Source organism: Bubalus kerabau, chromosome 13 (genome assembly GCF_029407905.1).
Source record: "Bubalus kerabau isolate K-KA32 ecotype Philippines breed swamp buffalo chromosome 13, PCC_UOA_SB_1v2, whole genome shotgun sequence".
Lineage (NCBI taxonomy): Eukaryota > Metazoa > Chordata > Mammalia > Artiodactyla > Bovidae > Bubalus > Bubalus kerabau.
Genome location: NC_073636.1, coordinates 58,341,162 through 58,362,609, shown reverse-complemented (window position 1 = coordinate 58,362,609; position 21,448 = coordinate 58,341,162).

Sequence of the window (21,448 nt, the reverse complement as noted above, 5' to 3'; positions counted from 1 at the left end):
TGAAAAATGCTGCTATTGGACATTCATGTGCACGTGTGGTGTGGACATGCATTTTCGTTTCTCTGTGCCTACGAGTGGACTCACTGGATCGTATGGTGATTCTATGTGTAACTTTCTGAGGCTTTGCCAAACTGTTTTCCAAAGAAGATTCTCCATTTTACCTTCCCCCCTAGTAACATATGATAAAGAACCTGCCTGTAGTGCAGGAGACCTGGGTTTGATCCCTGGGTAGGGAAGATCCCTTGGAGAAGAAAATGGCAACCCACTCCCGTATTCTTGCCTAGAGAACTCCCTGGACAGAGGAGCCTGGCAGGGTACAGTCTGTGGGATCACAAAGAGTCGGACACAACTGAGTGACTAACCCTTTCACTTTCAGCAACATATGGGGGTTCCAATCTACAATCTACAGTTTTTTTATTCTAGCCATCTTAGAGGGTATGATGTGGTATCTCATAGATCAGCATTTATTTAGCACTTTTAATATACTGCTCCCTCGTCTATCGAAGGAACAGAATGGTCTTTCTTTCCCTCCTTCTCCAGGTCCCATGTCCCTGCATTGGCTTCACAAGAGTTCCTACTAAGTGGGGCTCCTCAGGTTTCACTGGGATCTCTAAGTATATCAGACTGAGTCTCCTTTCTCCTTTTTAGTCAACAGGTCTTGACTCAGTGGGCCCGGCCCTGCCCCCGGTGGCGAGAGTGAAGGTGACAGCAGGCACTGTGTTCTGTGATGACCCAGGGTGTGTGCGGGGAGAAGGCACAACTGTTCCATGGGGTCAGGTTCTTTGAGGAGGGCCCTGAAGGACAAGACTTTTATTGGAAGGGGGTGGGGAATAAGAGATCCAGAAGTTTCCCCTTCCATCATTTGGTAATTATTTATTCATCGCCGACTGTGTGTTGGGCATCATGAAAGTGAAAGTGAATTCGCTCAGTCGTGTCCGACTCTTTGCGACCCCATGGACTGTAGCCTACCAGGCTCCTCTGTCCATGGGATTTTCCAGGCAAGAGTACTGGAGTGGGTTGCCGTTTCCTTCTCCAGGAGACCATTTTCATGTCTGTGTACGACGTTGGGCATCATACACAGACATGAAAGGCACACAGGTGGGACCATGCCTGCTCTCTGCCCCTCACCCTAGGAAGGGACCTGGTGAAGCCAAGCCTATTTTTCAACTTGGCATGATCCCTCCAGTTATATGAGCCCTCCCTAAATTGTAGGCCAGCTTGTGTCTACAAGGACTGCATGTGAATTACAGAGATGAGAAGAGCTGACATTTGTGACCAAACGGGACACATTTAAGCAGCCATCGGCACCTTTGTAACCATTAAACATGATGACCTGTGCAGTGGACTTCTAATTGCTCCTGCACTTGTATGGAAAGTCCCCTTTCATACCCAGGCAGGTCTGCCCAAATGGCACCAAGCTCTGTAGTATGTTAAGATCTTGTCGCTTTCCATCTTGGTAATGTAAAGCTCCTTAGCCATTGAGAGAACAGCGCCTTGTCCAAAAGCCCCTCCCCTGAGTTTTAGATTTTTATTTGATGGAGTTTCCAGATTCCTTATGACAAATCATCTTGGACACAATTATTTTGCTCAAGGTCTCACTCACTCCGGTTTAGGGCCGGGGCATAGGACTTTGGGGTGCGGTTCCCGCCCTTGGGGGGCTCAGGAATCTGAACAAAGCATAGCCCCCACCCGAGGTCACCCTTTAGTTTCCTGCCGAGGGCCCAAGCGTCACGTCAAGTCTGACTGTAATAACTACACAAATATCTCCAGTCATCTGCTTACTGTCTTTCAGGACGTCCCTCATGATTTATATGTTTTCCGGATATTCAGCTCACTCTGCTTCTGTCAGGACTTTTCAGTGAAAAGCGGGTTTGTTTACTTTGGGCTGGGGATGTGAGGAGCCTTTTCTTTTTTCCCTTTTCCCTTGTAAAACGTCTGTGCATTAGAAAATGGTGCCTTGAACACGTCGGCAAGGGAAAGGGCCCTGGCCGTGGGGAAATGTGAAAAGAGTATTCTTGGTAGGCAGGGGCTGCAGTCATGCAACTGGTCCCAAGGCCTCAGGAGGTGAGAAGTGCAAGCTTGGCTTGCTAATTATGTTTCAAATCTGCCCCAGCCTCGACAAGCTGGCTGTGTAAGCTGAGATGATGCCCGGGGGTCCCCGAGCTGAAGGATGCTTCCCTCCCCTGCTACTGACTGAGCAGTTCTTTCTCTACAAGCCCTATTTCGGGTGCCCCTCTGGACTTCAGACAAGCTTCCCCAAGTCCAGGTTTCTCCCAAGGCTGGAGTTCATGGCCGGAGCAGCCACAGGGCCCATCTGCCTGCCCAGGTTTCTAGTACATCACTGGGGGAGAAGTAGAAACAATAAACTGGAGAAGAGATGTCCCAAATGGTATAAGATTCCAAGGCAAGGACTGCGGTACATCCCAGAGGCCAGCCCCCTGCCCAGGGCAGAAGTAACTTTGGAAATCACCAGCCCTGCTCCCAACCCCCACCCCCAGCTCCCGTGAGAGCTCACACCGCCTGGTCTCTACTTGGAGGGCAGATAGGAGGGACGACCAGGCAAAGGAGCCTCCCTGTGCCCAGGGCCCAGCTCTGTCCTGAGCATCTGGAGCACGCATGGTCACCCACGAGCCTTCTCAACCTCTCGACGAGGGTCTTCCTACAGCCCCCGGATCAGCCTCCCTACCACCCTTCAGCCAAGGGGCTCCCAGCTCCCATCCTGGGCCTCCCTCTGAGGGTCAGACACATGGCAGGTGGCTTGGGGCCGTCCCTGTGCAGTGAGGCAGAGCTGTTGGCACCCTGCCCCTCACTCACTAAACCGAATCTTCTGTTCAATCATTCAGGGACTATTTTCCATCAATGTTTACTGACTCCTGCCACTCGCTCGGGCTGTGCCGGCCCCCCCAGTGTGCAGTGGGGAGATAGCCCCACCCCACCCCATGGAGGCTCCCAGTCTGGTGGAAGAAACACAGGAAGCAAAAGAACCATACACGTAAACATATAATTACAAATGTGCAACATGCCATGAAGGAGAAGAAAAGAACGTGATGAGAGATCATAACAAAGCCTACATGTTTTAGACAAGGTGGTGGGAGACACCACGTTTTTACTGAGCTCTAAGGGATGAGTAACAATAATAATAATCAGTAATTTAGCTCTAAGGGATGAGTAACAATAATAATCATCAGTAATTTTTTGAGTGATTAATAGGTGGTATGGCATGCTTTCTATTGTATATAAGTGTCTTTGTATATATTGACTTATTTAATGGTGGCAACAATTGTATGAATAAGTACTCTTGTTATCTCCATTTTGCAAATAAGCAAATTGAGGCATGGAAAGGTCCAGGGACTTGCCACTGGAATTCCCTGGTGGCTCAGACAGTAAAGAATCTGCTTGCAGTGCAGGAGACCCAGGTTCAATCCCTAGTCCCAGAAGATCTCCTGGAGAAGGGAATGGCTACCCACTCCAGTATTTTTGTCCGAAGAATTCCACGGACAGAGGAGCCTGGCTGGCTACAGTCCATGGGGTCTCAAAGAGACAGACATGACTGAGCCACTAACACTTTTAGGGCTGGTTCAAATGGCTGGGATGGGCGTGGAAGTGGGATTAGCATTTTCCCAAGCAGAAGCTATGCCCCAACTGGGTGCTTTTTAGCTGGAAAATGAAAGCACAGAGATGTCAGCACTTCCCTGAGGATACCGGCCTACAGTCCCCTTGAAAGAGTCTTGGCTCTTTTCCTGTTCACGCCCATGTTACTGCCCAGGAGGAGGGAGCGGCAGGAGAAGCTAGGACTTTGTGGGCCAGTCCCTAGTGAGGCCCATGTATACCTGACTTGACGGCAGAGGCAGGGTTCCCCCGTGCCAGGACAGCCAGTGGCGCAGGCCCTGGGGCAGCCAGCAGTCTCCATACTGAAGCTGGGACATTCTTAGGGCACTGTAGGACTCCTGTGCTCCCAAACCACTGGGATAACAGCAGAAACCAAGAGGCCTTGGTACATGCATCCCTGCAGTCAGGGACAACGAAATATGTCAGGGCTGCCGTCCACAGGGAGTGCAAATGCCTCAAATCTTAGAGCCCAGGCCCCCACCCTGAGGCTCAATCCTGCCCCTGAGTGGGTCTAGTAGCTTCCTGCCCCCCATCCCAGTGCTCCTGGGCAGGTGAACTGAGAGGCGACCTGTGGAAGGGGTGGCTGGACAGGCTGGGGCCAGTGCATACTTGGCAGCAGAGCCGGAGGCCTGGGAGGCACAGGGACCCTCGGTCTGGAGCCTGCTGACTGCTTCCCTTAACAGAAAGTACCCTGGGTTTGGGTGTCTGCTTTTTGGATGAGTTCCTCTCCCTTAACTCCCTACTCAGAGGATTAAGCAGATGAGAGGAAGCAGGGTAATGGTATCATGGTGACAGACCAATTTGCTTTCTTCAGAGCGCATCTCATGTCTCCTCCATCGTGGCTCCCTCTTTCCCTGAGCTCCTCCTCCAGGCCTCTCTGCACCACCCATTTCAACTTCTTTACGTTCATCTGAACCAAAAAGGCAGGTCCAAGGTCACCCCGCTTCCCCCACCAGGCAACCTGGCAAGGCAGTCTTTAGTCTGCCCTGGCCAGCGAAGACTCTGCAAGACAGTGAATGTGGACATGAGTTCACTGGCCACCCAGGTATACACAGGCCCTGGTTCCCCCAACCCAGCTCTACCCAGGGAGGCCTGGCTAAAGATCTAGGGCTGAGATCTCAGGGACCAGAACTTGACTCTTGGTTCTGCTCTTACTCCCAGGGCTCATGGCCACTTGGTTTCTGTTTATCCATCAGGACAATGGGCCAGCAATGCCTTTCCACTTTACATCATCCTGCAGGGGTCTGCTTCCTAGGCCTATGTGGGCTTTCTAAGCGTCACCTCTCAGAGTTAGAATCAGGTTGAGGTTGAGTTTGGCAGAGGTTGAAGTGCCATTAGGTTTAGGGTTAGGAGTAGAGTTTGGATTAGAGTTGAGTTGGACTGTGTTGGGGTTAAAGTTTTTTGGGTTGGATTCAAGACTGGGTTTAGAGTTAGGAATGAAGCTGAATAGTGTTAGGTTGGATTGGGCTGGAGTTAGTGTTGGGTTGGGTTTAGTGTAGGGCTGGAGTTAGATTCGGGGTTGAGATTGACTTGGGTTAAGCTGGGTTTAGGTTAGGGCTGGGGTAACATTGGGGGTTGAGACTGAATTGGGTTGAGCTGGGGTTAGAGCTGGATTGGGTTTAGTTTAGGGTAAGAGTTGAATTGAGGTTGAGTTGGGTTGGTTGGGTTGAGCTGGGGTTAGGGTTGGGTTAGGTTTAGTTTAGGGCTGGAGTTAGGCTTGAGGTTGAGGTTGAGTTGGCTGCTTGGATATTGTGGTTAAAGTTAAAGTGAGGTTTCCAGTGGCATTGAGATCACAGTGAGTTTGTTCAGGGTTCAGTTTGAGTTAGGGTCAGTTTGAGAAACAAATATCTTTTTTTCTCCCCCTTTCTTCTCTGACTCCTTCCTGTGAATGGAATGGCAGTTTGCACTTGGGCATAACTGGGGCACGGAGTGACAAGACCAGAGGATGTTTTCACCTAGCAGAGCACTAATCCAAGTGATTTTTAAGAGTACAGTTACAGGGTATATGCTTGTAACATTCTTCCCTTGAGAGTGAGGAAGGGGTGGGGTGATCCAACAAAGGAGCAGCCGGTTCCCCAGGCCCTGTTCTGGGTGCTGAGGTGCTGGTTTGGTTTGTCCAGAGGACCGAGGCAAGCAGAGTTGCACCTCATTGACTCACGAAAGAGAGAGGCTTTCATTCTATCCCCAAATCAATTTTTGTTTGGGCAGCCCCCACCTGAGTCCTTGACCTCTCTCTCCCAGACCACCCTTGCACACAATTCATCACTAAGCGCTGTCAATTCTGCCTCCTTGTAGCTCTTGAGTACATTCATCCATCTCCAGCTCTACAGTTATCACCTACATGTGGCCACCCTCACTCCGAGGAGTCCTAGCTCCCAGGCTTGCACTCTCCCATCTCAGCTTTGGGAGGCTTTTGAAATATAGCTGGGAAACTGCCTTTCCCTGCTGAGAACTCTACAGGCTCCTTGTGGTCCAGCCTCTACTGAGCCCCCTCACTTACCTCTCAATCTCACTTCCTACTCTTCAACCACCCTGGTCTCCCTGCTCCCCAAATGCCCCCTAACTCACACCCAGAACACATTTAAAGCTTCTTTCCAGCTTCATTCTTGTGCATCCTTCCTGCCTGCCTCCAGGCCCTTGCTGGGAGGGTGTCAATGGCACAGTTGGGTCCCCTCATATCAATTCCACCTGGATCTTTAGACAAAGGGATCTGCAAACAGAGCTGGACTCTGCTGGGAGCTTCCTAGAGGCCCTGGCTGGTTGGGGAGCAGCTCTGAGTACTGGAGTGATGCTAGGAAGCCATGTCCTAATTCCTGGAAACTGTGGAAAGGGATTTTGTGCAGGTGATTAAGTTATGGACCTTGAGAGGGGGAGAGTTTCCTGGATGATCAGGTTACGTCCAATCTAATCACATGGAGCCTTAAACATGGGACTTTTCCGGGCTGGAGTCAGACAGCAATGTGACAACAGAAGCAAGGTCAGAGAGGCACATGCACGCTTTGAAGCTGGGAAAGGGAGCTGTGAACCAAGGAACAGGGGGAGGTGGCTAAAATCCGGAAAGACCAGGAAATGGATTGTCCCCTGGAGCCAGCTCTGCCTGCACCTTGACTTTTGCCCCGTGAGATCTGCGTTGGACTTCCGACTCCAGGACTGTGAGGCTGTGGATTTGTTGTTTCACTGGCCAAGTCCTGAGCACCAAACAAGTGATGCTTTCAAATTGTGGTACTGGAGAAGACTCTTGGACAGCAGAGTGTCCCTTGGACAGCAAGATCAAACCAGTCAATCCTAAAGGAAATCAACCCTGAATATTCATTGGAAGGACTGATGCTGAAGCTCCAATACTTTGGCCACCTAATGCTAAGAGCTGACTCATTGGAAAAGAGCCAGATGCTGGGAAAGATTGAGGGCAAGAGGAGAAGAAGGGGGCAACAGAGGATGAGATGGTTGGATGACATCACCAACTCAATAGATGTGAATTTGGGCAAACTCCAGGAGACAGTGAAGGACAGAGGAGCCTGGCATGCTGTAATGCCTGGGGTCTCAAAGAGTCAGACACAACTTAGTGACTGAACAACAAGTGACCAAGTCAGTGTTAGACTTTTTTCACAACAGCAACAGGAATCTCATGCCACTGTCTCCGGAGTTCTTCGAAACTGGGTGTGTATCTTCACTCCAGCTCTGTGGATCTGCGTGCTCCCTGCAGAGTAGCTCGCTCTCACCTTGATTTCCTTGTTGGTAGACTGTGTATCTAACCTAATGCGGTTTATCTACTCATGTCCTATTTCTTGAACACCAACCATGTGAGGGCACTTCCATGTCCTCTATTGGACGTGGAGGAGGAGCCTGGCCTGCGGTACCACCTGGACCCTGGTCCTGGCCAGGGTGGGCCCTGGTGGGAATTGCTCCTTTGGTCTTGCTGTGGAGGGGTTAGGGGAGGCAGAGGGTGTTCCGTGGACTCTTGAGCCTGGAGCGGGGAGATAGAAGTGTCTCTGGGGCACATGGACACTCTGTCTGTTGGAGGAGGACAAACCTATGTGCTCCAGGACTCTTGAAGCAGTCTGCTCCCTGTCAGGGAGAGTGGGGGAGGACTGAGCTGGGTCAGTGGAGTCCAGAAAACAGTAGGAAGCCCGCATAAGGGGCTTCGGCTGGCAGTCTTGGCAGGCTCCTTGTGACCTTGAAGATTTGGCAGCTTCTCCACTCCTTCCCATCTTTTCTCTTTTTCTCCTTCCCTGACTCTCTTCTCTTACTTACTATCTTTCTTCCATGAGTAGGAATTGTGCTATTTAAGAAATCTAGCATCTAAACCTGGCCTGCTCCTGGGTGGTCTGGAGACCATCCCCTCCAAGCCCCAGAGCATTCACGCATGTGAGAACAATCGGACAACACAAATCTGCTTTGAGGAGCCGTCTCTTGGGGAGGGCGGGGCTCCGGGGCTCTGAGCCCTCCCTGCTGGGGGCCGCTCATCCTGGTTGGGGTCCCTTTCCTGCCTCCCTCCCTTATCCTGTGCAAGCCAGATGGGTGGTGCTTGGGGCAGAGGCCCTGGGCTTCCGAGAACCCTGCAGGAAGCCTCCGTCATGCCTTCTGGTTTCACGAGGTGGTCTTGGACGGGGACTAGACCCACCAGATTGGAGCCCAAGAAAATGAAGAATGGGCCCCCCAGAGGGTCTGACCTCCATATAGAATTTCATTCTGTTGGCTCAGACGCACCACGATAAACACTTTCTGAAACACCGGGGGCTCCTGCCATGGCCTGGAACCAAGCACAGTGCTTATGGCTGTGATGGAAATCACACCCCTAGACACCAGCCTCCCCACCCTGGCCATCCCTCCACCTCCTCCAGAAGCCCACCCATCAGCGTCTGAGTCTGGGGTCCCCAATGGCACACTCCCTTCTACCTGTGGAGGGAATCACTGTCTCCTGCAGACCTGCTCATGCCCACCCTCCCCCCAACCCTGTTCTCAGGGAAAGCACAACCGCCATCCCCCGTCCTGGTCACCCAAGTTAAAACCCTCCCACCAGCCCTCACTCCTGTCTCCCGCTCTCCACAGCTGACCCTGGCCACGCCACCTCCTCTGGGAACTTCGCTGGTCTCATCAGGGGAAGTGTGTGAGTGCATGACATTCGCTCTGTCGCAGTCTCCTCATCAGCCACTAGCCAGTGAGCAGCACTGGGAAGCAGAGCTTGTCAATTTCACAGCAGCACGGGCTGAGCATCAGCACATGGGTGCACTGGGTCGGTGTCTGACAACATCTGGATAGATCAGCAAAGGAACAAATGCATTCCTCTGACTTGACCAAAGAACTCCAGTCTCTTCCAGAGTTCTATAAATTTCCTCCCCCAAAATCAAGCCCTCTTTCCACTGTACACAGTTGCATTGTATCCTCCCACCCCACCAAAGAGAAACTCATCCTGGACCTCAGAATACGACTTCATTTGGCATAAGGGTTTGGCATGTGTAACTGAGGTAAAATCTGGAGGTGAGGTCATCCTGGTAGGGAGGACTCTAAATCTAATGACAGGACATTAGAGACAAATGAGAAAAAATAATAAGAGACAAAAGAGAAGGAGACGCAGGCATAGAGGAGAAGGCCATGTATAGATGGAGGGAGGGATGGGAATGACACGCCTACAAGCCAAGGATTGCCAGAAGCCATCAGCAGCTGGGAGAGATCCTTCTCCACAACCTTCAGAGGGAACCGGGCTACCAACAACACCTTGACTTTGAACTTTGTGGTCTCCAGAACATTTCTGTTGTTTGAAACCTTCCAACATTTCTGTTGTTTGAAAGCTAGGGGTGGTTTATGGCAGCCTTAGGAAACCAATGCACCCTCTTACTGGATACGTTAACCCACCCCAAGGAGCTCCATCAACCCACCATAGAGCCCAACCTCTCCTCTACCTTAAAATCTGGTCTCTAGCTGGAAATATGGTCTGTCCTTGTCTCTCCAGTGCCCCCCTCCCCCTCATGAATCCAGTCCACCTCTTGCCTTTCCAACCACTGTCTCTCTGCCCCTCCTTGCTCTGCTGCTAGAAAAGATGCATTCATTCTCTTCTGGAAGCTGGACATCTATTCCTCTTTCTTCCAGCATAGAAGTTGGAAAACTTTGGCTCTCTTTTCTGGGGGGTTACCTTTCCTCTAGGGCTTCTTCCCTGGTGGCTCAGACAGTAAAGAATCTGCCTGCAATGTGGGAGACCTGGGTTCGATCTCTGGGTCGGGAAGATCCCCTGGAGAAGGGAATGGCATCTTGAACCAGTATTCTTGCCTGGAGAATTCCAAAGACAGAGGAGCCTGGAAGGCTACAGTCCGTGGGATCGCAAAGAGTTGGACAAGACTGAAGCGACTTAGCATGCAGGCACACGCCTTTTCTCTATTTTCAACCCACGAGGTCTTTGTGGGGCTCATGACCCAGAGTGAGTTAATCAGAGCAGTCCACTCTCTGTCTACTATGGCTCATTTAGAGTTGGGCACATGAGTGGTAGATCAAGACAGTGCAATCACGGGGCTTTGGGAGGAGGCTGTAGAGAATCAAGGCTTCCCTATGGCATGGCTGATATGAGAAGTTATAAACTGGGATCCACTGTGAGCCATCATGTGGGCAGAAGCTGCCTAGGAATGAAACTGACATGAAGGAAACCAGAACTCAAAGCAGAGCAAGATGCCTACAGCACGTTTAATGCCTCTGGGTCTCACCATGCCTGCGTCCACCCCATTCCTCCAGAGAAGCATTTGCGTGAGACAATGAAGCCGCATGTTTTACCTTGAGCCACACTGAACTGAATTTCTGCTCTTGTCAACCAGGAGGGTATGGCCGACACAAGAAAACATCCTGTACTTCACCCAGAGATAAACAAAAATGAGGGGCCCAGAGAGAGGGTTTTCTTCTCACACAGCCCTGATCATCTGCGGGTCCCTCTGACCAGCGGCCACTTCGCTGGCTCTTAAGTCCCCACTGACCCTTTCCCCCAACTGTTTGCGGAAGTAACTGAAAACGAGCTGCCCTGATCTGGGAGCTATCTTCCTGATTTCAATTCTCCCTCCTCATTACTGCTATGCTTTTCTTCCTAAAAACCCAGGCCTCCCGCCCCCCTCCCACTCCACTTGGTTTCCAGCTCTGTAACTCACTTGCTGCTTTGTGTGTGGCTGTGAGGATGCAGAAGGGCACGTCTGACTCGTTTGCCTGCCGTCTCACTCCCAGACCTCTGGCTGCAGAGCCGGGGATGGTGCCCCGTCTGCTGGCTGGGTGCTTGTCGGATGCACAAATCAGTGACCGACGCCAGCCTCGGGAGCCCGAATGACCCCAGAGCACCTGTGACATGCCAGGCCTCATCCTCAGCCTGTCCCGTGGACTTGGATTCCTGCAACATGGAGTTCATTGTCTCCACGTCTAGAAGACGAGAACACGGGGGACAGGGCTGCGAGGTAACCCGTCGGTAGCTGCATGTGACTGGTGTGTGGTGGGTTGGGGTAGGAGGTCTCTGATTCAAACTTAATGCTCTCATCTTAACACAAAAGAAGCGGGGCGGTGGGGAGAGGAGAGAAGGTGGGGAGGGAAAGGAGGGGCTGTGTGTGTGTGTGCGCGTGTGCTTGCAAGTGTGCGGTGAGCCCCCTGCTTTCACCAGCTGCCCGTTACCATGTGCATTTTGATGCTGGCTTCATCAGTGTGCAGAGCACATCACGGCCGAGCTGACTCACGCAGCCGCTCGCCGGGTGAGTCACTCCCCAGCGGAGCCGCAGGAGTGGGGGCTGAGTCCCCGCTGGCCGCCTGTTCTCAGCCTGAGCCCCGCCACCCGCCCACGCTGTGCCTCTGGCCCTCATTGTCTTGAAATGCCCCTCTGTGAGCTGGGATAGGAGATGACAGCCCTAGAGACCAGGGCTGCTCTTCCCAGCCAGACAGAGGGCAGAGGGCAGGCAGATGCGCCATCCATACCTCCCACTCCGCAACCCCATGGGTGCCTGCCATGTGCGGGTGGGGGGCACCGCCGAGGTCAGGGCAGCCTCTGCCCAGTAGGAGAGATGGAGGCAAACAGACAGATAAACAGATAACAAGGAACAGACCAGACGGCAAGAGGGCTGCTCTCTGTTCCTTCGTAGGTGTTAGGACCACCTGAGATGCAGTCCATGTTTATCGTGTCCTGAGCACAGGCTCCTCAGCCAGGGCTGGACCCTGTGCCCACACCAGCGCTGCCCACCCTGATGGGGAGGAGGCAGCCCCCAAGGGCTCTCCATGCATCCTGCACCCGGAGGTGCCTACCCAGCTCTGGGTGCCGCCAGGGTGAGCTCAGTCTACAAACCACATCCAAACACCCAGATTTTTGGACAGCAATGCAATCAGCTTGACTTTCCCCCATGAACTTGCCTTTGGGAACTGGAGGAACCATGTGTAGCCCTTTCTAAACCATTTAGAGGTCAGTTTTTACCTCTGAGACCAGAGAAAGAAATCAGGCTACAGTGGCAGGAACTTTGAAGGCTTAGGTTTTGGCTCTTACTTCTGACACTGTGGTCCTGGGGGGGCTGCAGACAGAGCCTCGGGCCTTCCTGCCATGCACGCTTCCCTTTGCCCAGCGTCTCCCTTGACTGGGCTCCTCGGCAGTTTTCTCCTCTGCAGCCAGTCCAAGGCCTTCTGAGGGCCCAGCTCAGGGATGGCCCACATGCAGGGTTTTGGGTTTCTTAGGTGAATAGCAGGACACTGGAGCTCAAACTGGTGAAAGTGGTTCCATGTCTGTTTGCATCTCAAACTTTTCCTTCTGACTCTGGTTTTCTCTTCCTGTGTCTTGGCCTTTGATTTCTCCCCTCCCATCTTCTTTTTCATTTTCTCCTTCCTTTCTTTCTCTCTCTCTCTCCTCTGTCTTACAACTTTCCTGTTCTTCTTGTCCTTCCGCTCTGTGTGGAATCCAAGGAACTCTAAGGGCAGGATGAGAGTGTGTTTGTGAGGGTCCCTTGCCTGGATGACCAATATCAAACTGAGAACTGGGTTCCTTTGGCTCTATCTGCTGAAGTCGCCTTTCGAGAAAAGTCTGTGGCGTATACATGCACGACTATGGTGGTGCCCTGGAAGGTTACCAGGTTCAATTTCCAAGTCCCCTATAGTTGGATGCTAACAACAAGTCAAGGGCTCGCTTTCTTGGGAGGAAGCCAGGTACGGTCCCAGCTGGCCTGACTATGAGGCAGGGGGTGGCAAGGTCGGTGGCAGAGGAGAGAAGAGGAGCCCTAGTTCAGGAAAGCCCCACAGACACCGTTGACCCTTCCCACCTTGGAACGTGGAAGAAGCAAACCGCGTTCTTCCTCCCTGGCTATCTACTCTCCCTACCCTGGGGAGAGTAACTGAGAAGGAAAACAGAGCCTTGGGACATTTTGGATGAAAAATCCAAGGGGACTTGGACTTGTAGGGGTGGGCCCTGCACAGAAAGTCCTGATGCTGCCGAGCTGGCCACCTTCTTACTGCTGAAATGCATTCTTTGCTACCATCTTCATGGAAAACCCGTTTTGTAGGTGAAAAACCCAAGACTCAGCACAGCCAAGTGGCCTGCCCAAAAGAGAGTGGGGACTTGACCCCGACTCTGACCCCAAAGCTGGGGCCTCCTGACTCCTCCTTGGACCACCTCCCGTCTCAAGTCCATCATGGCCGCCTTTTAAGACCCAGCTGGGAGAGGTGTCCCTTGGATGGCTTAACATCACTGACAAAGATGGGTTTCTGCAGCTCTTCATTTTTTCATGGGGGATTTAAGTCCATTAGGCTTGGGGAGGAGGTGGATGGAGAGAGAAGGAGAGAGACAGAGAAAGGTGAGGTTATTGTCACTATCTTCGGAGCCCTCTGGGCCTCTCTTGGCTCCGGAAGCCCCCCTCCCCGCTGTGATGTCACCAGCCAGCCCCCGCAGATGACACCACGCGATTCATTGTCAGCCTTCTGCTTTCTCACTGCCAGGGCCCAGAGTGGAGCCTACTGGGTTGAGGGGAGGACAGCTGCACCTTGATCCGATGCAGCCCCTGGATGGTTTGTGTCTTGGAAGATACAGGGAGAGCCATGGTCTCCCCCAAGTCTGCAGATAGCAGCACCTCCCTGACCCGGGTGGGACTTTCTAAACAGCCAGATGACCTCGCTCCCAGAGAAGCAGCCTGAACGCCATTTATAGATAGCAACATGATTTAATGAGATAAAGCCTTGGGCGTCCACGAACCAATTTCTGGTATGAGATGTGATGAAATAGCTGTTTCCCAGGCTGAACATCATCCAGACCTCTGAGAGCTTCAGAAAAACCCCTCAGCTTCAACCTCTTGAAATTTGGGGCAAAACCCAAACACTTGTCAGTCTTATCACTACCATGAAAAAACGTGTTTGTCTAATATGCTGTGGAGCCCGTTTGCCAAGGGAGAGATGCCCCAACTACTTTTGGGGTTCAAAGCCAGCATGTTCACCCTATTTCACAGGAGGCATGCACCAAATTCCCATTCCACTTTCTAGAGGAAAGATCTGAGATGTCTGGCTTGTCCTAGAGAATTTTAAACAGCTGGAAAACGAAAGTGGTGTTGCTCAGTCGTGTCCAAATCTTTGCAACCTGTGGACTGTAGCCCACCAGGCTCCTCTGTCCATGGGATTCTTGAGGCAAGAATACTGGAGTGGGTTGCCATTTCCTCCTCCAGGGGAATCTTCCCGACTCAGGGATCAAACCTGGCTCTCCTGCATTGCAGGCAGATCCTTTACCATCTGAGTCACAGTAGGCTTTTCTTAAACAGCTGGAAGGGAAATAAATATCAAGCTTTCACTGGCTCCCAATTTTCTTGAACTAGATGGTTTTCTAAGGACTCCAGCATGGGGAGACTAGAGCAAGTGGGTAACTAAGTATCAGACTTACTCCTTAAAAAAAAAAGACAGTCCCCTCAAATCACACCATTGTGGATCCCACTACAGCTCCATGGTCCCTCTTCAAAAGGACACTGACTTCCCCCTACCCATGTCTGTCTCTTCTGCCAGCCTTGGACAAATGGCTCCCTCCCCTGAGTCCCTAAAACATTTATCATCCCTATGACTCCCGGGGCAATTAATCATGTAGTGCCTTGAACATCTCTTCTATTGTTGTATTGAACGGCTGTTTAACCCTTATCAGTGGTGAAGTTTTCGATATTTTGTCTTTCTAACCAGACGTGGGCTTCCAGAGAGCTAGGCAGGCATCCACCCTTGCTTGCAGCCAGAATGTGCGCAGTTTTGACACTATCAGGGGACAGGCTGTGTCTCCCGTTAAGAGTCAAGCACTCTGCACAGACTGGTTCCTCGTAAGTGCCCGATAAAGAGCCTCTAGTTTTTAACACAATTATTAATACCATTGCTCTTTGGTTTACTCAGATATTCATCCAGCACCTACCATATGTCAGGTACTTCTGAAACCACCTGGAAACGTTCCCCCTGGATTTCCCCAAGGCCTTCAGGAATCCAAATGGAAACTCTAGGTGCTCTTCCTTACTGAGAGGATGCCTTTATCTCCTGGGTGAGAACTTGTCTTTCCTCCAAGGCCCTCACTCCGTGTCAAGGACCCTTCAAGTCGGGCGAAGTCAGTTGTTTGGTCTCTAAGAGCTGTGTTTGATTTTTCAAAGAATAGAGGGTTTATAGGCAAAGTTCCTCACCTACTTCTTCCCCAGGAAAGTCAGGAAGCAGCTGGAAGGAGGAAGTGCTCCATATGGGGCATTGCTGGTCTTGGGGGCTCAGAGAGGTCAGTGCTCACTGTGGCTGGAGATATTCATCCATGTCCTGTGTCCTGGCAACAGTCCTTCCTGGCCTCAGTATAGGGTGAAAAAGTGTGTGAGGATAAGAAACTACATCTTTGTCATTCTCAATAAAACGGTTATCACTGGATCATCCCAAAGAGCTCTACCTACGCCAGCCCCCTCATCTGATTTCTAAAGTCCATCTGGTTCCTGTGTGGAGAGTGTTTGGGGTTGCTGGGGGAAACTTGGGAGCCCAGCGAGGGGGGCTGTTATGGTGTCAGGGACCAGAGAAGCTGCAAGGGGACCAGATGGAGAGAAGTGGGCGTGTTCCAAAGCCCACCTTCTGGACCCTCCCACAGCTGGGTTCCCTGCCTTCTTCCACACTCCTCCCCGCAAGCCCCTGCCTGTGTGCTCATCTTTCCCATGAATAAGGGGCTCCCTGAGGACAGATTCTCTGGCTTGACTGCCTCTGAGCACTGGACGGCAGGAGGGCAGGCAGACCAGTCCTTACGTCTCTTTCCTAGTTCAGCTCTTCCCAGGAATCCATCTGGGGCTTTGCTACAGCAACGCAAGCCCTGGAATAAGAGGAGGCTTATCTCCTGGACCATATATTATTCCATTCAAAGCCCAGTATTTTCAGCCATGCTTCATTCCTGCCTGGGGTTTATGACTCTCCTGGGGTCCATTCTGCCGCCCGCTGTCCTGCAAAAGCAGGATTCAGGGACAGCTCATACCTGCTCTGGGCCCAGGAGAAGAGAAACCTATATCTCCCCAGAGGGACCCTGGCCCTGGGGACAGTGGGCCCTCCGTCAGCCTGTGGTGATGTTAGAAGGACCTCCAGACTCTTTTGCTGCTCTGGTGTGCCTTTTAAAAAGCAGAACAAGTTAAACACATACACACACTCCAGAAAACCAGTGCAGTCGATGATGATGATGGCAATGGAATCCAAGGTGACCTGACCTCTATCCACCCCCTAAAGAAAGAAGGCAATGCAGGTCCTTCCCAAAAGGCAGGGCTACACAGACCCTACTGGGAGGGAGCTCAGCATTGAGGAGGGGCAGGAGCGGGGGTGGTCCCCACCAGGGTACCGAGCCAGCTGGCAGCTCTCCGTGAATGTCACCTTCAGCTCTAGGGAGTCTGGACCTGAGGACAGCCCTGGATATCCAGCAACTTCTGTCCTGATCTTCCCTGGAGTGAACTGAAGAATGTCTACCCCCCACATTTCACATCAGCCGGAACCTCAATAAGCTTATTTGGAAGTAAGATCTTTGCAGATGTATCCAGTAGCCATGTATGGATATGAGAACTGGATCATAAAGAAGGCTGAGGGCTGAAGAATCGATGCTTTTGAACTCTGGGTTGGAGAAGACTCTTGAGAGTCCCTTGGACAACAAGGAGATCAAACCAGTCAATCATAAAGGAAATCAACCCTGAATATTCATTGAAAGGATTGATGCTGAAGCTGTAGCTCCAATATAAAACTACCTCATGCAAAGAGCTGACTCATTAGAAAAGATCCTGATGCTGGGAAAGATTGAGGGCAGGAGAGAAGGGGGCAACAGAGGATGAGATGGTTGGATGGCATCACTGACTCAATGGACATGAGTTTGAGCAAACCCTGGGAGACAGTGAAGGACAGGGAGGCCTGGCTTGCTGCAGTCCATGGTGTCACAGAGTCAGATGCAACTTAGTGACTGAACAACAACAAAGATCTCTGCAGATATACCCAGTTAAGGATCTTGTGATGAAGTTATCAAAGTTATCAGTGGGCCTTGTATCTGATGACTGGTGCCCTTATAAGAAGAGGAGAGGACAGAGGCAGAGAGAAGATGACGATTCAAAGATGGAGGCAGAGGTTGGAGGGATGTGGCTGTAATTCAAGGACACCCTGGACCAGCTGAGGAAGAGATCAAGGAAGGACCCTCCACTAGAACCTGTGGAAGGAGATTGGCCCTGCTCACACCTGAACTTCAGACACCTGGCCTCCAGAGTCCTATTTTTTAAGCCCCCTAATTTGTGGTCCTTTATTGCAGTAGCCCCGGGCAACTGATGTAATCCACCAGAGATTGACCTGGATCCCGGGTGGGAGACAGCTGTAGAAATCGAAGATGCCCGGATGGGAAGATGTACAACAGAGGGGGCACTGGACTGTGTAGCTGTTTTCTGGACAGGCTTTGCAAAGTTTTCCTTGTCGCCTCCCATGCAGCCATTTGAACTTTTTTCCTTCTTTCTTCTTTGGGCAAATATTTATTGAGCACCTACAGTATACCTGACCATTGGTGCCAGGGCCAAAGTCATGAGCAGGCCAGGCTGACTCTTATCCCCCCTGCCTTTCTTTTTTTTTTTCCATTTTAATAGTGTTTATTTTTATTTATTTTTTTACCATTAAAACTTTTTAAAATTTCATTCATATATACTTTAAATTGTAGTCATTCATTTATTCCTTATTTATTGAAGTATAGTTGATGTATAATTATATTGTTGCTGTTGAGTTGCTAAGTCGTGTCCAACTCTTTGAGACCCTACGGACTGCAGTATACTGAGTTTCCCAAGGACAGAGGAGTCTGGTGGGCTACAGTCCATAGGGTTGTAAAGAGTTGGACATGACCAAAGCGACTGAGTGCACACACACACACACACACACACACACACACACACTCACACCACATCTTCTTCATTCATCTACTGATGGACACCCGGGTGGTTTCCATATCTTGCAGGCCAGATCACATCTGGTAGACAACACAAGGGGCTGAGATACAGATTTATGGGAAGACCTGGCAGCAGGGTGCAGCCAGGGCACTTCTCGGAGGAGGGGACTTGCAGCTGGGACTTGGAGGTTCATAAGGAGCCAGCCATGGTAGGAGCTAGGACAAAAGCATTTTAAGCAGAGGGAACAGCAGGTGCAAATCCCCTGGGGAGAGGAATGTTTGGCCATTTCTAGGAATGTATACAAGTTGCCCATGGCTGGATAGCAGTGGGTCTCCCTGAAGCGCAGGGATGCAAGATTGCCATGTGATCAAAGGCCAATGCACTAGTGAGACAGCCAACACATTGGCAAGCCACCTCCTCCAGGAAGTCTTTCAGGCTGGCTATGGTGGAGGCAGGCAGCAACCCCTCAGAAAGCATAGACCTCCTGCCATGGCCTCATCCGACCATCAACATTCATGGCTCTGATGCTCTAGGGTCTTTATTTTGTGAGGAGTGCATGTCTCATCTTCCCAAGATACCCAGACTATTTAGGGCAACAAGATGTCTGTTACTCTATTGATCACCAGGACAGATAAGACACATTTGGCTGGTGAAGTAGTGACCCCTTCTGTCTCAGAGCTACATACTGAAAGACCTTTCCAAGGAGGAGCTGCCTGGAACTGTACATCAGACCAAATTCTTGAGCTCCATGTCCAGTGATTGATTAGCAATGTCTGCTAGGAGCACGGGCGGGAAGAGCGGGGGCAGGAGTACCGTGTATTTGCCATTCTTCATCCCTGAGAGCCTCATTCCCCCCTTCCCCAAAGCCCCATACATTTCCCAGGTCTTAACCCAGTGGCATATACATGATAGATGCTAAAAATATTTGTTATTTGATCCATAGTTTATTCAACAGTCCTTTTCTAGCCCGGTGACTACAGGCTAGATGAAGCAAGGGGGAAGAAGAGCATGGGGGGTGGTGGGGTGGGCAGGAGGATCTGTCTGTCAGAGAGGAGACAGGGCAATGTGCTAGAGACAAAGACCTTGCCCATCTGGGTACAGAAGTCATCTGTCTCTGCCTACTAAGTACTGCTGATATGGGTCCTGAATGCTGGAGGCCCTGTAGTCCCTGCTCAGGAAGGCACCTTCCTGTCTCTAGTTTCATGAATCTGATGCCAGGAAACCCTCTTGCTTCCCTTAAGCCCAGGTCTTCAGGGTGGAGATGCCAGCCCTGGTGCGAGGGTCTCTGTGCTGCCTCCGGAGTGGGAGAGGGGATCCCAGCTGTCTGACAAACATTCATGTGAAAGCAGTCCTCAGCAGGAGAGAAAGGCCCTATTTAATGGGGCCGTGTCAGAGTCTGGAGCTTAAATTTTCTTCTCGAGAAAGGAAAAATGCCATCGAGACCCACACCAGCAAATGCATAAATGTGGGCGTGATTTATTAACCACACGTCAACCAGTGTTTTCTCTGAGTAACTGAAATCTTTCCTTCTCTCTGAACAAGACATCAACAGTATGGTCACTGTATACATTTTTCCACTTTTTCCAGAGCCAAGAACCAGGGGAAAAAAAAAGAAAAATGAAAGTGTAAGAAAAGAAAGCTCAGACCACAGGCACCCCAGTTTAGGAAGCCATGTATGTGGGGGTGGTCTCATAGAGCCTTCAGGCCCCCCTCCTCTTCCTTGGGGCCTCATGCCCTGCCGGGATCAGCTATGCTGGAGATCCGAAGACCCGTCTCCCCCTGCATTGAGCACCTGGGGGGACACCACTCACCGAAGGGGCTGGTGCTCCTGCAGGTCACAGAGCGGCAGGACCTCTGGGGCTTTGGGAGGATGCTGTGCATCCTGGGGGCCTTCCTGAGCTTTCAGAGGAGGCAGCACTGCCTCCCAAGAGAGGGACCTCCTGGGCAATGAGGTGTCCAGGTGAGGTGAAGGGCCGCCTTGTACCAGCTTGGGGCCTAAGTCTCTCCTGTTTCCCATGGCGTCAGCGTTCCCCCGCCCTTGAGTCACCAGGAGACCTTGAAGGGTGCCAAGTCCAGACAGTTACGAGGGGACACCATCCGGGGCCTTGGGATGTGCTGAGCAGTGGATCTCAACGTGGGATGTCTGGCAGCGTCTGGAAACATTACTGGTTGTTACAATTCAGGTTTTCCACTGGCATCTCATGGGTGCAGACCAGAGATGCTGCTAAACACCCCACAATGCATAGCACAGCTTTCCCCCAGAGCATCCAGCCCCCAGGTTGGGGAACTAGTCTAGAGAGATTTCTCTCCTGCTTCCCTTCTTTCTAGCCCTTGCAACCACATGGACAACACCCCAGCTTCTGTCTCTCAAGACTCTCCTGTGGGATGCCCATTTGAGGAGTGGACAAACTGAGGAATCCAATGGGGAAGTGACCTCCTCAAAGGTCAGGAACAGTCCCCGGATGGCTGTTCCCACCCCCGTTCCTTCCTTCTTCCCGCTCTCCTACTCTGTTCTTCGATGTTGGCCTGTTGCACCTTTAAAATCAAATGAAAGAGAGAGAGGGAGAGCCAGAAACAGTCCTGCAAACCTTTTCCACAAGAGGAAAGAATGTGAAGCCAGCTGGAGACCTGTGGTTGTTGAGAGACGAAAACAAATCAGAAAGAAAATGTTCTTCACGGTGAAGCTCCCTGGAGGAGAGTGGAAAGTGCTGGCCAGCCCTCGTGTCACACAGAGATGTTCCGTAGAAGTTTCTGGAGAAGGGCCTCAGAATCCTTCCATTCCAGGTGATGGCAAGGGCAGGCGGCCACAGGGATGGGGAATGAGACCACCCAGCCAGTGGGAGCCCGCCAGACCCAACATTGAAAGGCCGACTCAGATCCTCCTCTGTGGCTATAGCTTGGAGGGACTGGATGGATGCTTCCAGATTGGGGGGAATTGCTGATCTCAGACCGCAGCCCTTAGGGGAGTGAAGGTTTCACAACTGGAGAAGGAACCTGATTCGATTCAGCCAAATCCCAAGTCCTTCTGGCAACATCACAGATGCCACCATTCCCTTGCCCTGAGACACTCTTTCCTAGCCATTGTCTGCTCCAACATCACCTCCTGACACATTTGTCCTTGGAGGACTTGCTTACAAGGTGCTCTTGGCTGAGTGGGCTTAGCCAAGATCATCGTGGGTGGCAGTATTAGATTCCTTCAATATCCATAACATGACTGAGGAGCTGGGCATGTGCCCTGGAGCCAGCCGGACCTGAGTTCCATCTTGGCTCTGCCTCTCCACGACCTCAGAAACACTGGCCCCTACAACTATCAGGAGGGTTATTTGAGATGACTGCTATCAGGAGCAGTTGAGCCTCCACACCCCTCCCCGCAAGGAGAAGCATGGTTAGGCAGAGTTTCTTGAAAAATGGGATGCTTTTTCTTTGTGAGCCAAGAGCCTGGGGATTTTTTTTTTTTCCCCAAGCAGGTCCTTTGGGGGCTACCAAAT